This window comes from Schistocerca nitens, chromosome 3, assembly GCF_023898315.1.
Source record: "Schistocerca nitens isolate TAMUIC-IGC-003100 chromosome 3, iqSchNite1.1, whole genome shotgun sequence".
Classification (NCBI taxonomy): Eukaryota; Metazoa; Arthropoda; class Insecta; order Orthoptera; family Acrididae; genus Schistocerca; species Schistocerca nitens.
The window spans coordinates 186,803,211-186,816,931 of NC_064616.1; the positions used below are offsets into that span (position 1 = coordinate 186,803,211).

The window sequence follows — 13,721 nt, forward strand, 5'->3', positions numbered from 1 at the left end:
GAAGTGTGAGGTGATCCACATGAGTTCCAAAAGAAATCCGTTGGAATTCGATTACTCGATAAATAGTACAATTCTCAAGGCTGTCAATTCAACTAAGTACCTGGGTGTATAAAATTACGAACAACTTCATTTGGAAAGACCACATAGATAACGTTGTGAGGAAGGCGAGCCAAAGGTTACGTTTCATTGGCAGGACACTTAGAAGATGCAACAAGTCCACTAAAGAGACAGCTTACACTACACTCGTTCGTCCTCTGTTAGAATATTGCTGTGCGGTGTGGGATCCTTACCAGGTGGGATTGACGGAGGACATCGAAAGGGTGCAAAAAAGGGCAGCTCGTTTTGTATTATCACGTAATAGGGGAGAGAGTGTGGCAGATATGATACGCGAGTTGGGATGGAAGTCATTAAAGCAAAGACGCTTTTCGTCGCGGCGAGATCTATTTACGAAATTTCAGTCACCAACTATCTCTTCCGAATGCGAAAATATTTTGTTGAGCCCAACCTACATAGGTAGGAATGATCATCAAAATAAAATAAGAGAAATCAGAGCTCGAACAGAAAGGTTTAGGTGTTCGTTTTTCCCGCGCACTCTTCTGGAGTGGAATGGTAGGGAGATAGTATGATTGTGGTTCGATGAACCCTCTGCCAAGCACTTAAATGTGAATTACAGAGTAATCATGTAGATGTAGATGTAGGTGAAGGGTAGAGTTTGAGTGTGTCTGTCACTAGTGTCGAGTGGTATTGCGAAATTTTTTTGCCAGCAAGATAACACCAGTTGTATGGTGTCACCAATTATCGAGTTGTATTGCGCTTTTCTGCCGTCCTTGTGTAGCGCTGTGCATATAGTCGTGTAATTAAGCCCAATCCTTGTGATTAATTACATAATTAGGATCGATATTTTCATCAGATTCCCTACCAAAATAAATAAACAACTCTAACCTAACCTTCCTCTCCCACATCTGGAGTTTCCATGTGTTGGGGGAGCGGTGGGAGGGGGGAGTTGTGCCCGGATTTACATCCAGGAGTACCAGGGTTTGAGTCCCAGAAAGGGCAGTGCCAATTTTAATTTCCCATCAATTTCTGGGTGGAGAGTTGGGGTGGGATGGCAACACAGCCCTGGGACAAAGAAATTTCCGCCAAAATTCGAAATTCCCACCAAAATTCGAAATTCCCGCCAAAATTCAAAATTTCTGCCAACAGGGTAGATTGGGGAAGGGGCAAGAGTTGGGGTGGGGGAGGGTCTGGGGCAGGCATACAGGCTGAGAAAAACACGTACCATCATCTGGCAGTGGGGGGTGGGCATGATTGGGGGTGGGGGTGGGTGGAAGTGAGTGGGGGTTGGGTTGATTAATTGATCAATTTCATTAACTTGCATATCAATTTGATATCAAAAGTGGAGTCATGACCCCATCTCCCTACTACTATCAGCAGCATATTGATGAGGCATTCGTCTTCATCGACGACAATTCGCGTCCCCATCGGGCATATCTTGTGAATGATTTCCTTCAGGATAACAATACCGCTTGACTAGACTGGCCAGCATGTTCTCCACACATGAAGCCTATCGAACATGCCTGGGATAGATTGAAAAGGGCTGTTTATGGACGATGTGACCCACCAACCACTCTAAGGGATCCATGCCTAATCGCTGTTGAGGAGTGGGACAAAAAATGGTTCAATTAGCTCTGAGCACTATGGGACTTAACATCTGAGGTCATCAGTCCCCTAGAACTTAGAACTACTTAAACCTAACTAACCTAAGGACATCACACACATCCATGCCCGAGGCAGGATTCGAACCTGCGACCCTAGCAGTCGCGCGATTAGGGACTGAAGCACCTAGAGCCGCTCGGCCACCGCGGCCGGCCAGGAGTGGAACAATCTGGACCAGCAGTGCCTTGATGAACTAGTGAATAGTATGCCATGGCGAATACAGGTACGCATCAATGCAAGAGGACGTGCTCCTGGGTATAAGAGGTACCAAAGTGTACAGCAATCTGGACCATGACCTCTGACGGTCTCGCTGTATAGCGGTATAAGATGCAACGCGTGGTTATCATGAGCAGCAAAAAGGGCGTAAATGATGTTTATGTTGATCACTATTCCAATTTTCTGTACAGGTTCCGGGACCGAGGTGATGCAAAACTTTTTTTTATGTGTGTAGCTCGATGAAACTTGGACCGTACATAGAGAGAACTGCTACACTGTGGTACAGGAGGTAAACGATAGAAATGCCCAGTGCGACCAACAGAAACGATACTTATACTCAGAGACAATAATTACACTGAAGTAAATGCGATTTGTGATTGTTCCCTGGATACAGAAAAGGTGCAACATGGTTCTTAATATTGGCGTGTGATCACTACAGATGGCAATGCATCCTATGCAATGTGCTCCAGTGCTGGTCACGAGGTAGTGAGGAGTTCTTGTGGTAGAGTGGCCCATTCCTCCTCCAGCACGGTTGACAACATGCACGTCATGCAGCACGTCTCCCAAACGCATCTCAATCGTGCATGTTGAAATTACAGTCGGGGGAACGGTCAGACCAGTCCTTTCGTCTAATATCCTCTCGTCTCAACCACTCCGCTACCTGCACAATTTAATACAGTCGCGCATTGTCATCCATAAAAATGAATTCAGGGCCGAATGCACCCCTAAAATCAAGCACACGGGGCAGTACCACAATGTCACAATGACGTTCAAAGATGAGTGTACCAATCAAAGATTTGGAGGTCAGTATGCCCATCTAACGTTGTGTCTCCACACACCATAGCTTCTGGACCACCGAAACAACCATGCATGAAAATGTTCTCTTTATGTACACCCTCCCAAGAGATAATTTTAGACCTTTTTCAGCTGCTTGAATGTGAAACTAGGAGTGGCTTCAGCCCACAAAAAACCGCTCTTTGACTATCATGAGCAATAGCTACTCTGATAATTAAATAGACACCCTAGCTGCAAACAGGCGTTGATGTACTTCATTGGGGACATGTTGAAAATGTGTGTCCCGACCGGGACTCGAACCCGGGATCTCCTGCTTATATGGCAGACGCTCTATCCATCTGAGCCACCGCGGGCACAGAGGATAGTGCGTCTGCAGGGACTTATCCCTTGCACGCTCCCCGTGAGATCCACATTCCCGACATGTCCACACGACTACATTCGTAGTGCGCCTAATAGATGTTTGCCCATCATACTCATTACTCGTGGCAGATTAATGTACCAAGTCCCGTACGAGTTCGGGCATAGCGTGTGCGTTCGCACAAGAAGGTCAATGGCCGGGAAGCCATATTTTAACTACATATGATGTGTCGGCAGAAGTGCCGACACCGTGTGGTCAGAGGAGACCGAAATGCACGCTATAAGCTCACGCAGGCTGGCGTGAGGTCTGAAACAGCATACGTAATGAATGCTATAAAGAAAAGTACGTAGCTTCTGGAATACTTAACTTTAATTCATAATTGTAGAACATCGCTCTTGATACAGAAGTATTATAGCAATTGAATACGGCGCCTTGCTAGGTCGTAGCAATTGACTTAGCTGAAGGCTATGCTATCTTCTCGGCAAATGAGAAAGTCTTCGTCAGTGTCTGTTGCTAGCTACGTCGGCTGTACAACTGGGGCGAGTGCTAGTACGTCTCTCTAGACCTGCCGTGTGGTGGCGCTCGGTCTGCTACCAGATAGTGGCGACACGCGGGTCCGACGTATACTAGCGGACAGCGGCCGATTTAAAAGCTACCACCTAGCAAGTGTGGTGTCTGGCGGTGATACCACAATATATGACGGTAGTATCTGTTCCCGAAAGAACAGTTACCGTGGATGACCATGCAGCTTTGCTGGAAATGGCCATTGACCTTCTTGTGCGAACGCACACGCTATGCCCGAACTCGTACGGGACTTGGTAGATTAATCTGCCACGAGTAATGAGTATGATGGGCAAACATCTACACTCCTGGAAATGGAAAAAGGAACACATTAACACCGGTGTGTCAGACCCACCATACTTGCTCCGGACACTGCGAGAGGGCTGTACAAGCAATGATCACACGCACGGCACAGCGGACACTCCAGGAACCGCGGTGTTGGCCGTCGAATGGCGCTAGCTGCGCAGCATTTGTGCACCGCCGCCGTCAGTGTCAGCCAGTTTGCCTTGGCATACGGAGCTCCATCTCAGTCTTTAACACTGGTAGCATGCCGCGACAGCGTGGACGTGAACCGTATGTGCAGTTGACGGACTTTGAGCGAGGGCGTATAGTGGGCATGCGGGAGGCCGGGTGGACGTACCGCCGAATTGCTCAACACGTGGGGCGTGAGGTCTCCACAGTACATCGATGTTGTCGCCAGTGGTCGGCGGAAGGTGCACGTGCCCGTCGACCTGGGACCGGACCGCAGCGACGCACGGATGCACGCCAAGACCGTAGGATCCTACGCAGTGCCGTAGGGGACCGCACCGCCACTTCCCAGCAAATTAGGGACACTGTTGCTCCTGGGGTATCGGCGAGGACCATTCGCAACCGTCTCCATGAAGCTGGGCTACGGTCCCGCACACCGTTAGGCCGTCTTCCGCTCACGCCCCAACATCGTGCAGCCCGCCTCCAGTGGTGTCGCGACAGGCGTGAATGGAGGGACGAATGGAGACGTGTCGTCTTCAGCGATGAGTGTCGCTTCTGCCTTGGTGCCAATGATGGTCGTATGCGTGTTTGGCGCCGTGCAGGTGAGCGCCACAATCAGGACTGCATACGACCGAGGCACACAGGGCCAACACCCGGCATCATGGTGTGGGGAGCGATCTCCTACACTGGCCGTACACCACTGGCGATCGTCGAGGGGACTCTGAATAGTGCACGGAACATCCAAACCGTCATCGAACCCATCGTTCTACCATTCCGAGACCGGCAAGCGAACTTGCTGTTCCAACAGGACAATGCACGTCCACATGTATCCCGTGCCACCCAACGTGCTCTAGAAGGTGTAAGTCAACTACCCTGGCCAGCAAGATCTCCGGATCTGTCCCCCATTGAGCATGTTTGGGACTGGATGAAGCGTCGTCTCACGCGGTCTGCACGTCCAGCACGAACGCTGGTCCAACTGAGGCGCCAGGTGGAAATGGCATGGCAAGCCGTTCCACAGGACTACATCCAGCATCTCTACGATCGTCTCCATGGGAGAATAGCAGCCTGCATTGCTGCGAAAGGTGGATATACACTGTACTAGTGCCGACATTGTGCATGCTCTGTTGCCTGTGTCTATGTGCCTGTGGTTCTGTCAGTGTGATCATGTGATGTATCTGACCCCAGGAATGTGTCAATAAAGTTTCCCCTTCCTGGGACAATGAATTCACGGTGTTCTTATTTCAATTTCCAGGAGTGTATTAGGCGCACTACGAATGTAGTGGTGTGGACATGTTGGGAATGTGGACCTCACGGGGAGCGTGCAAGGGATAAGTCCCTGCAGACGCACTATCCTCTGCGCCCGCGGTGGCTCAGATGGATAGAGCTTCTGCCATGTAAGCAGGAGATCCTGGGTTCGAGTCCCGGTCGGGGCACACATTTTCAACATGTCCCCAATGAAGTACATCAACGCCTGTTTGCAGCTAGGGTATCTATTTAATTATCATTTCATTTCTAGCAAAGCTGCATGGTCATCCACGGTAACTGTTCTTTCGGGAACAGATACTACCGTCATATATAATAGGTACTCTGTCGGCTCCAAATAATTGTTCAAGATGATACTGTGTAAAATAACGCAGGCTGCCGTAGGTTATCGTAACCTAGCGTAGACCACAATAGTTTTCATAGTCGCTTCTGTCAGGGCGGCAACCGAGTTGCCTGGACGTTAGTTGTCGTGCATACCTATCTGGCGTTAGCTGATTCAGATCGCTCTGTCTGCGTCTGTAATAAGTATCTTACTACACTCCTGGAAATGGAAAAAAGAACACATTGACACCGGTGTGTCAGACCCACCATACTTGCTCCGGACACTGCGAGGGGGCTGTACAAGCAATGATCACACGCACGGCACAGCGGACACACCAGGAACCGCGGTGTTGGCCGTCGAATGGCGCTAGCTGCGCAGCATTTGTGCACCGCCGCCGTCAGTGTCAGCCAGTTTGCCGTGGCATACGGAGCTCCATCGCAGTCTTTAACACTGGTAGCATGCCGCGACAGCGTGGACGTGAACCGTGTGTGCAGTTGACGGACTTTGAGCGAGGGCGTATAGTGGGCATGCGGGAGGCCGGGTGGACGTACCGCCGAATTGCTCAACACGTGGGGCGTGAGGTCTCCACAGTACATCGATGTTGTCGCCAGTGGTCGGCGGAAGGTGCACGTGCCCGTCGACCTGGGACCGGACCGCAGCGACGCACGGATGCACGCCAAGACCGTAGGATCCTACGCAGTGCCGTAGGGGACCGCACCGCCACTTCCCAGCAAATTAGGGACACTGTTGCTCCTGGGTATCGGCGAGGACCATTCGCAACCGTCTCCATGAAGCTGGGCTACGGTCCCGCACACCGTTAGGCCGTCTTCCGCTCATGCCCCAACATCGTGCAGCCCGCCTCCAGTGGTGTCGCGACAGGCGTGAATGGAGGGACGAATGGAGACGTGTCGTCTTCAGCGATGAGATTCGCTTCTGCCTTGGTGCCAATGATGGTCGTATGCGTGTTTGGCGCCGTGCAGGTGAGCGCCACAATCAGGACTGCATACGACCGAGGCACACAGGGCCAACACCCGGCATCATGGTGTGGGGAGCGATCTCCTACACTGGCCGTACACCACTGGTGATCGTCGAGGGGACACTGAATAGTGCACGGTACATCCAAACCGTCATCGAACCCATCGTTCTACCATTCCTAGACCGGCAAGGCAACTTGCTGTTCCAACAGGACAATGCACGTCCGCATGTATCCCGTGCCACCCAACGTGCTCTAGAAGGTGTAAGTCAACTACCCTGGCCAGCAAGATCTCCGGATCTGTCCCCCATTGAGCATGTTTGGGACTGGATGAAGCGTCGTCTCACGCGGTCTGCACGTCCAGCACGAACGCTGGTCCAACTGAGGCGCCAGGTGGAAATGGCATGGCAAGCCGTTCCACAGGACTACATCCAGCATCTCTACGATCGTCTCCATGGGAGAATAGCAGCCTGCATTGCTGCGAAAGGTGGATATACACTGTACTAGTGCCGACATTGTGCATGCTCTGTTGCCTGTGTCTATGTGCCTGTGGTTCTGTCAGTGTGATCATGTGATGTATCTGACCCCAGGAATGTGTCAATAAAGTTTCCTCTTCCTGGGACAATGAATTCACGGTGTTCTTATTTCAATTTCCAGGAGTGTAGGTCCCCCTAGCAAACGGAAGCTTTGAACTGTCTAGAAACTAAGGCCATGCACACATAAAAAAAAGTTTTGCATCACCCCGGTTTCGAGAGTTCCGGAAGCTGTACAGAAAATTGGAATAGAGATCAACATAAACATCATTTCTGCCCTTTTTATTGTTCATGAAAACTACACATTGCATGTTGCACCAGCATACAGCGAGACCTTCAGAGGTGGTGGTCCAGATTGCTGTACACACCAGTAACTCTAACACCCAGTAGCACGTCCTCTTGCACTGCTGCATGCCGGTATTCATCGCAACATACTACCCGCAAGTTCATCAAGACACTGTTGGTCCAGATTGTCGCACTCCTCAACGACAATTCGGCGTAGACCCCTCAGAGCGGATGGTGGGTCATGTCGTCTATAAACAGCCATTTTCACTCTATCCCAGGCATGTTCGATACGGTTCATGTCTGGAGAACATGCTGGCCATTCTAGTCGAGCGATGTCGTTATCAAAAAAAATGGTTCAAATGGCTCTGAGCACTATGGGACTCAAAATCTTAGGTCATAAGTCCCCTAGAACGTAGAACTACTTAAACCTAACTAACCTAAGGACATCACACACACCCATGCCCGAGGCAGGATTCGAACCTGCGACCGTAGCAGTCCCGCGGGATGTCGTTATCCTGAAGGAAGTCATTCACAAGATGTGCACGATGGGAGCGCGAATTGTCGTCAACGAAGACGAATGCCTCGCCAATATGCTGCCGATATGGTTGCGCTATCGGACGGAGGATGGCATTCACGTGTCATACAGCCATTATGGCGCCTTCCATGACCACGAGCGGCGCACGTCGGCCTCACATAATGCCACCCCAAAACAACAGGGAACCTCCACCTTGCTACACTCGCTGGACAGTGTGTCTAAGGCGTTCAGCCTGGCCAGGTTGCCTCGATAGTTCCTATCTCTCTGTATCTCCTCCATATCTGAACAACATCTCTTTGGAGAATGAGATTTTCACTCTGCAGCGGAGTGTGCGCTGATATGAAACTTCCTGGCAGATTAAAACTGTGTGCCCGACCGAGACTCGAACTCGGGACCTTTGCCTTTCGCGGGCAAGTGCCCTACCAACTGAGTTACCGAAGCACGACTCACGCCCGGTCCTCACAGTTTTACTTCTGCCAGTGTCTCGTTTCCTACCTTCCAAACTTTACAGAAGCTCTCCTGCGAACCTTGCAGAACTAGCACTCCTGAAAGAAAGGATATTGCGGAGAAATGGTGCAAATGGTTCAAATGGCTCTGAGCACTATGGGACTTAACATCTTAGGTCATCAGTCCCCTAGAACTTAGAACTACTTAAACCTAACAAACCTAAGGACATCACACAACACCCAGCCATCACGAGGCAGAGAAAATCCCTGACCCCGCCGGGAATCGAACCTGGGAACCCGGGCGTGGGAAGCGAGAACGCTACCGCACGACCACGAGATGCGGGCGATATTGCGCAGACATGGCTTAGCCACAGCCTAGGGGATGTTTCCAGAATGAGATTTTTTAACATCTCTTTGGTTCACTCCGAGACACCTAGACAATTCCCTTGTTGAGAGCCCTTCCTGGCACAAAGTAAGTATGCGAACGCGATCGAACTGCGGTATTGACCGTCTCAGCATGGTTGAACTACAGAGAACACGAGCTGTGCACCTCCTTCCTGGTAGAGTAACTGAAACTGATCAGCTGTCGGACATCCTGCGTCTAATAGGCGCTGCTCATGCGTGGTTGTTTACATCTTTGGGCGGGTTTAGTGACATCTCTAAACAGTTAGAGAGACTGTGTCTGTGATGCAATATCCACAGTCAATGTCTATCTTCAGGAGTTCTGGGAACCGGGGTGATGCAAAACTTTTTTTGATGTGTGTATACAGGGCCGCGTAACCAACGGAACATTTTTGTTCTATGTAGTTATCTTTCTGTCTCTTACTTAAAAATTTACAGTATTTACTGCCAAACTGAACCTCTCAATGTTTAATTGAGGTTTTAGTCGAAAACGGCTTATTTGTAACGTGAAACAGAGGGAGGTTGTAGTAAAATTTAAAAATACAGATTTATCACATAACTCAAAAAATGCAAACCTAAAAAAAAGCACCGCAAACACAAATATATCTAATACCGCTTCAATACTTCCTCGAGCTTATATAAAACATGTTTCTATACTGCTAAACAAATTTCACACTTATCAACAATAACAGGAAAGTCTTGCCTTTGATCATGATGAAGTAAGTTCTACGGAGTACAAAGTAACACTAATAGTTATATAGATTTTTTTTGTGGTTGTGCATGTAAACTGTACTGGCATGAAAAGTAATTGCTTTGGTTTCATAAAAGCGTAGAAGTTACTCGAGCATCTAATTTTTTTACTTATGAAATGCATTTTATATTTTGCAAGGATATAAAATACGCAGAGGACTAACACCGAACGATGTGGGGCTCCAATAATCAAAAAACAATATAAGTCGTTGACTCTCAGTGTCTCTCACATACTTTGATTTATGTTTCTTTTCGTACCAATGTTAGCAATACTATCGGTAATCATACCATTTACTTCCTCATTTATGTACTGTGCCAGAACTTAAGGACCGTAGTTTTATATAGAGAGCAACTCCAGTCAAGACGCTGAACTCGTACTCGGTGTCTCATTGATGTAACGCGATATCTGTGCCACGCTGAGAAATTTTCTTCTCATCTTCCTACTTTCAGAACAACTGATGGGATGTTAAACCAGAAAAAACAAAATGAGGGAGTATAAAGGCATACCCTCTTAAAGGCACAAACATACAATCCACACAAATCTGGAGAACGTAGCGTATTCAGCGAAGTGCGCCGAGGTACCGACAGCGGCCACCAGATGGCAGGCGACTGCAGGCGCTCCTAAAGCCCCGAATAACGACCACTAAGCCACGTCAACGACTACCGTACTGTTAGACAAAGCCAAATCAAGACGGTTATATCATTCGACGCAGGTCCCTCTTTCTACTGCACACTCTGGGCACGTGTCGAGGGCCCTGCGATCTAAGGGCCTCCTAGTTCTTGCCAGATCACCAAACGATAAGCGATATTTATTACCGAAAAACAAATTTATTTCGAAAAAATCGAACGGTAATGACTGATTACACTACCTACTTGTTTATTAGCTTTGCTGAGTGCACAGCTCTGCACGGAGCGAACAGCGACGTAAAATTAAACGTGACAGACTCGACGATCGGGAATTCTCCGTATTGTCTGCGGTGTTGTGGCGTTTGTTTTGTTTGTAGTTGTTACTGACTGTGTTGTGAGGTATCCTTTGATTAAATCGTTGTTTGCCTGTTTTGTTTTGTGTTAGCGACTATTTTCGGTTTGAAAATAAATACTGAATTATAATATAAAATGTCGAAACGATCATATCCAAGTAGATCTGCAAAAAGGATAAAAGCTGTACATCAGAAGGAAGAAATTGAAATTTACCAAAGTTAACGACGTGTTTTACTACTAGGCCCCTACTACTGGAGAAACGTCTGTAAGTAGCAATCAAATAATAAATCTTCCAGATGATTCGTCGTGTCGATCACAAATTGTGGGAATTTCTGAATGCTCATGTTCCACACCAATTTTAGATTTCTACCAATTTAGGAAAGGAGATTGAATCAGAAAGGCCCGTCCCTATGACGAAAGTGCAACAAGTTCGGTGACTTCACCAGCACCGATGCCCGGCCCCCGGTAGCTGACTGGTAGCCGGCACGGTAGCTCAGCGTGTTCGGTCAGAGGGCTAGCTGCCATCTGTAACTGAGGTAATGGATCAACAACGAACTGAAACGGGTGTCTTTCGACGTCCGCCCAGAGCAGATACAACGAACGAAATCGAACAAAATGAGATAAAAAAAAACTGGTCAGCGCGACAGAATGTCTATCATAAGAGCCCGCGTTCGATTTCTGGCTGCGTTGGAGATTTTCTCCGCTCAGGGACTGGGTGCTGTGTTGTTCTGATCAACATCATTTCATCCCCATCGACGCGCAAGTCGCCAAAGTGGCGTCGAATCGAAAGACTTGCACCTGGCGAACCGTCTACCCGACGGGAGGCCCTAGTCGCACGACATTTACATTTTTACCAACACCGACAACTGTGTCAGCTGAACAAAATTTTTCAAACCGAGAAGAGATATCACACGTTCCCGCTGATTATTTTCATGAAAATTTTACATAAGGAAATCGCGAAATTTTGATTCGTAAAGGACCTGTATATCTTCAAAATAAATATTCTGACTTTTCCGAGGCATCCAAAACCTACAAAGTTATTCAATCTGTATATTGAGCAAGCAGTAAAGGAAACAAAAGAAAAATTCGGAGTAGGTATTAAAATTCATGAGAAGAAGTAAAAACTTTGAGGTGCGCCGATGACATTGTAATTGTGTCAGAGACAGCAAAGGACTTGGAAGAGCAGTTGAACGGAATGGACAGTGTCTTGAAAGGAGGATATAAGACGAACATCAACAAAAGCAAAACGAGGATAATGGAATGTAGTCAAATTAAATCGGGTGATGCTGAGGGGATTAGATTAGGAAATGAGACACTTAAAGTAGTGAAGGAGTTTTGCTATTTAGGGAGTAAAATAACTGATGATGGTCGAAGTAGAGAGGATATAAAATGTAGACTGGCAATGGCAAGGAAATCGTTTCTGAAGAAGAGAAATTTGTTAACATCTAGTATAGATTTAAGTGTCAGGAAGTCGTTTCTGAAAGTATTTGTATGGAGTGTAGCCATGTATGGAAGTGAAACATGGACGATAACCAGTTTGGACAAGAAGAGAATAGAAGCTTTCGAAATGTGGTGCTACAGAAGAATGCTGAAGATAAGGTGGGTAGATCACGTAACTAATGAGAAGGTATTGAATAGGATTGGGGAGAAGAGAAGTTTGTGGCACAACTTGACTAGAAGAAGGGATCGGTTGGTAGGACATGTTTTGAGGCATCAAGGGATCACAAATTTAGCATTGGAGGGCAGCGTGGAGGGTAAAAATCGTAGAGGGAGACCAAGAGATGAATACACTAAGCAGATTCAGAAGGATGTAGGTTGCAGTAGGTACTGGGAGATGAAGAAGCTTGCACAGGATAAAGTAGCATGGAGAGCTGCATCAAACCAGTCTCAGGACTGAAGACCACAACAACAATTAAAAAACAATGAAAGCGTCGAAAGAAAATGGTTGCTGTACTCGCCTTCCATAAACTCTGTATTTTGTTTTTTATGCTGCTTATTTAACGCTCCTGATGTAAATCTATGCTCTTCGAGTGGCTGTAGTGATTGGAAGCACATTAATCACATAATTTTAACACATGAAAATAGCCCAGCATATAGGCAGTCCATGAGGATTTATCTGGCACGAAGTAAAGCTGTTGGTAGAATAGATATAGTCTTATTATCTCAACATCAAAAAGAAGTGGATTACTGGAGAAATGTAGTCAAACGGAGCTACTGTAAAATTTTCGGCATCGAGAGGGCTTCCATTTCGCGGTGACAATAAAACCCTACAATCTCACAACAATGGAAATTATTTGGTATGTCTGTAATTATTGAATGAATTCGATCCATTTCTTGAAGATCACTTACAAACATTAGGGAATCCTGGAAAAGGTAACACTTCTTATTTATCAGCGAATATCTGTAATGAGTTTATTGGCGTAATGGGAAACCAATTCCTAAAAAAAATTATAAATGAATTTAAAGTAGCAAAATATTTTTCCATTAGCGTTGACAGTATGTCCGATCCGTCTCATGTTGACCAGCTAACTTTTATAACTCGATACATAAAGCCGGCCGCGGTGGTCTCGCGGTTCTAGGCGCTCAGTCCGGAACCGCACGACTGCTACTGTCGCAGGTTCGAATCCTGCCTCGGGCATGGATGTGTGTGATGTCCTTAGGTTAGTTAGCTTTAAGTAGTTCTAAGTTCTAGGGGACTGATGACCACAGATGTTAAGTCCCATAGTGCTCAGAGCCATTTGAACCATTTTTGATACATAAAGGACCGTGTTCCTGTTGAAAAGTTCCTGAAATTTATACCTATTAGAGGCCATAAATCTGAGTATTTGGTGGAAACCATCTTGAATTTTTTAGAGAATCATGATATTCCCATAAAAGGTTGCAGAGGATAAAACTAAGACAGTGCTTCAGATATATGAATATATGAAGCTGGTATCTGTTCAGATACCACTGGTGATCTTGCAGCTCTCGAAGACTGAAATTATAATGAAATCCAGACCTTTAGCTGCTTACAGGCGTTGATAAATATCAACGGGGACAGTTGAAAATGTGTGCCCCAGCCGGGACTCGAACCCGGGATCTCCTACTTTCATGGCAGACGCTACCGCGAGTAATGAG

At 47.2% G+C, this 13,721-nt stretch overlaps 1 non-coding gene across 1 annotated transcript; it reads right to left on the reverse strand.

The window, feature by feature from the left end:
* Nucleotides 1–3,006: 3,006 nt before the first annotated feature.
* Nucleotides 3,007–3,081, reverse strand: Trnai-uau (transfer RNA isoleucine (anticodon UAU)). Its single transcript has one exon. It is a non-coding gene; the product is annotated as a tRNA-Ile (tRNA).
* Nucleotides 3,082–13,721: the final 10,640 nt, after the last annotated feature.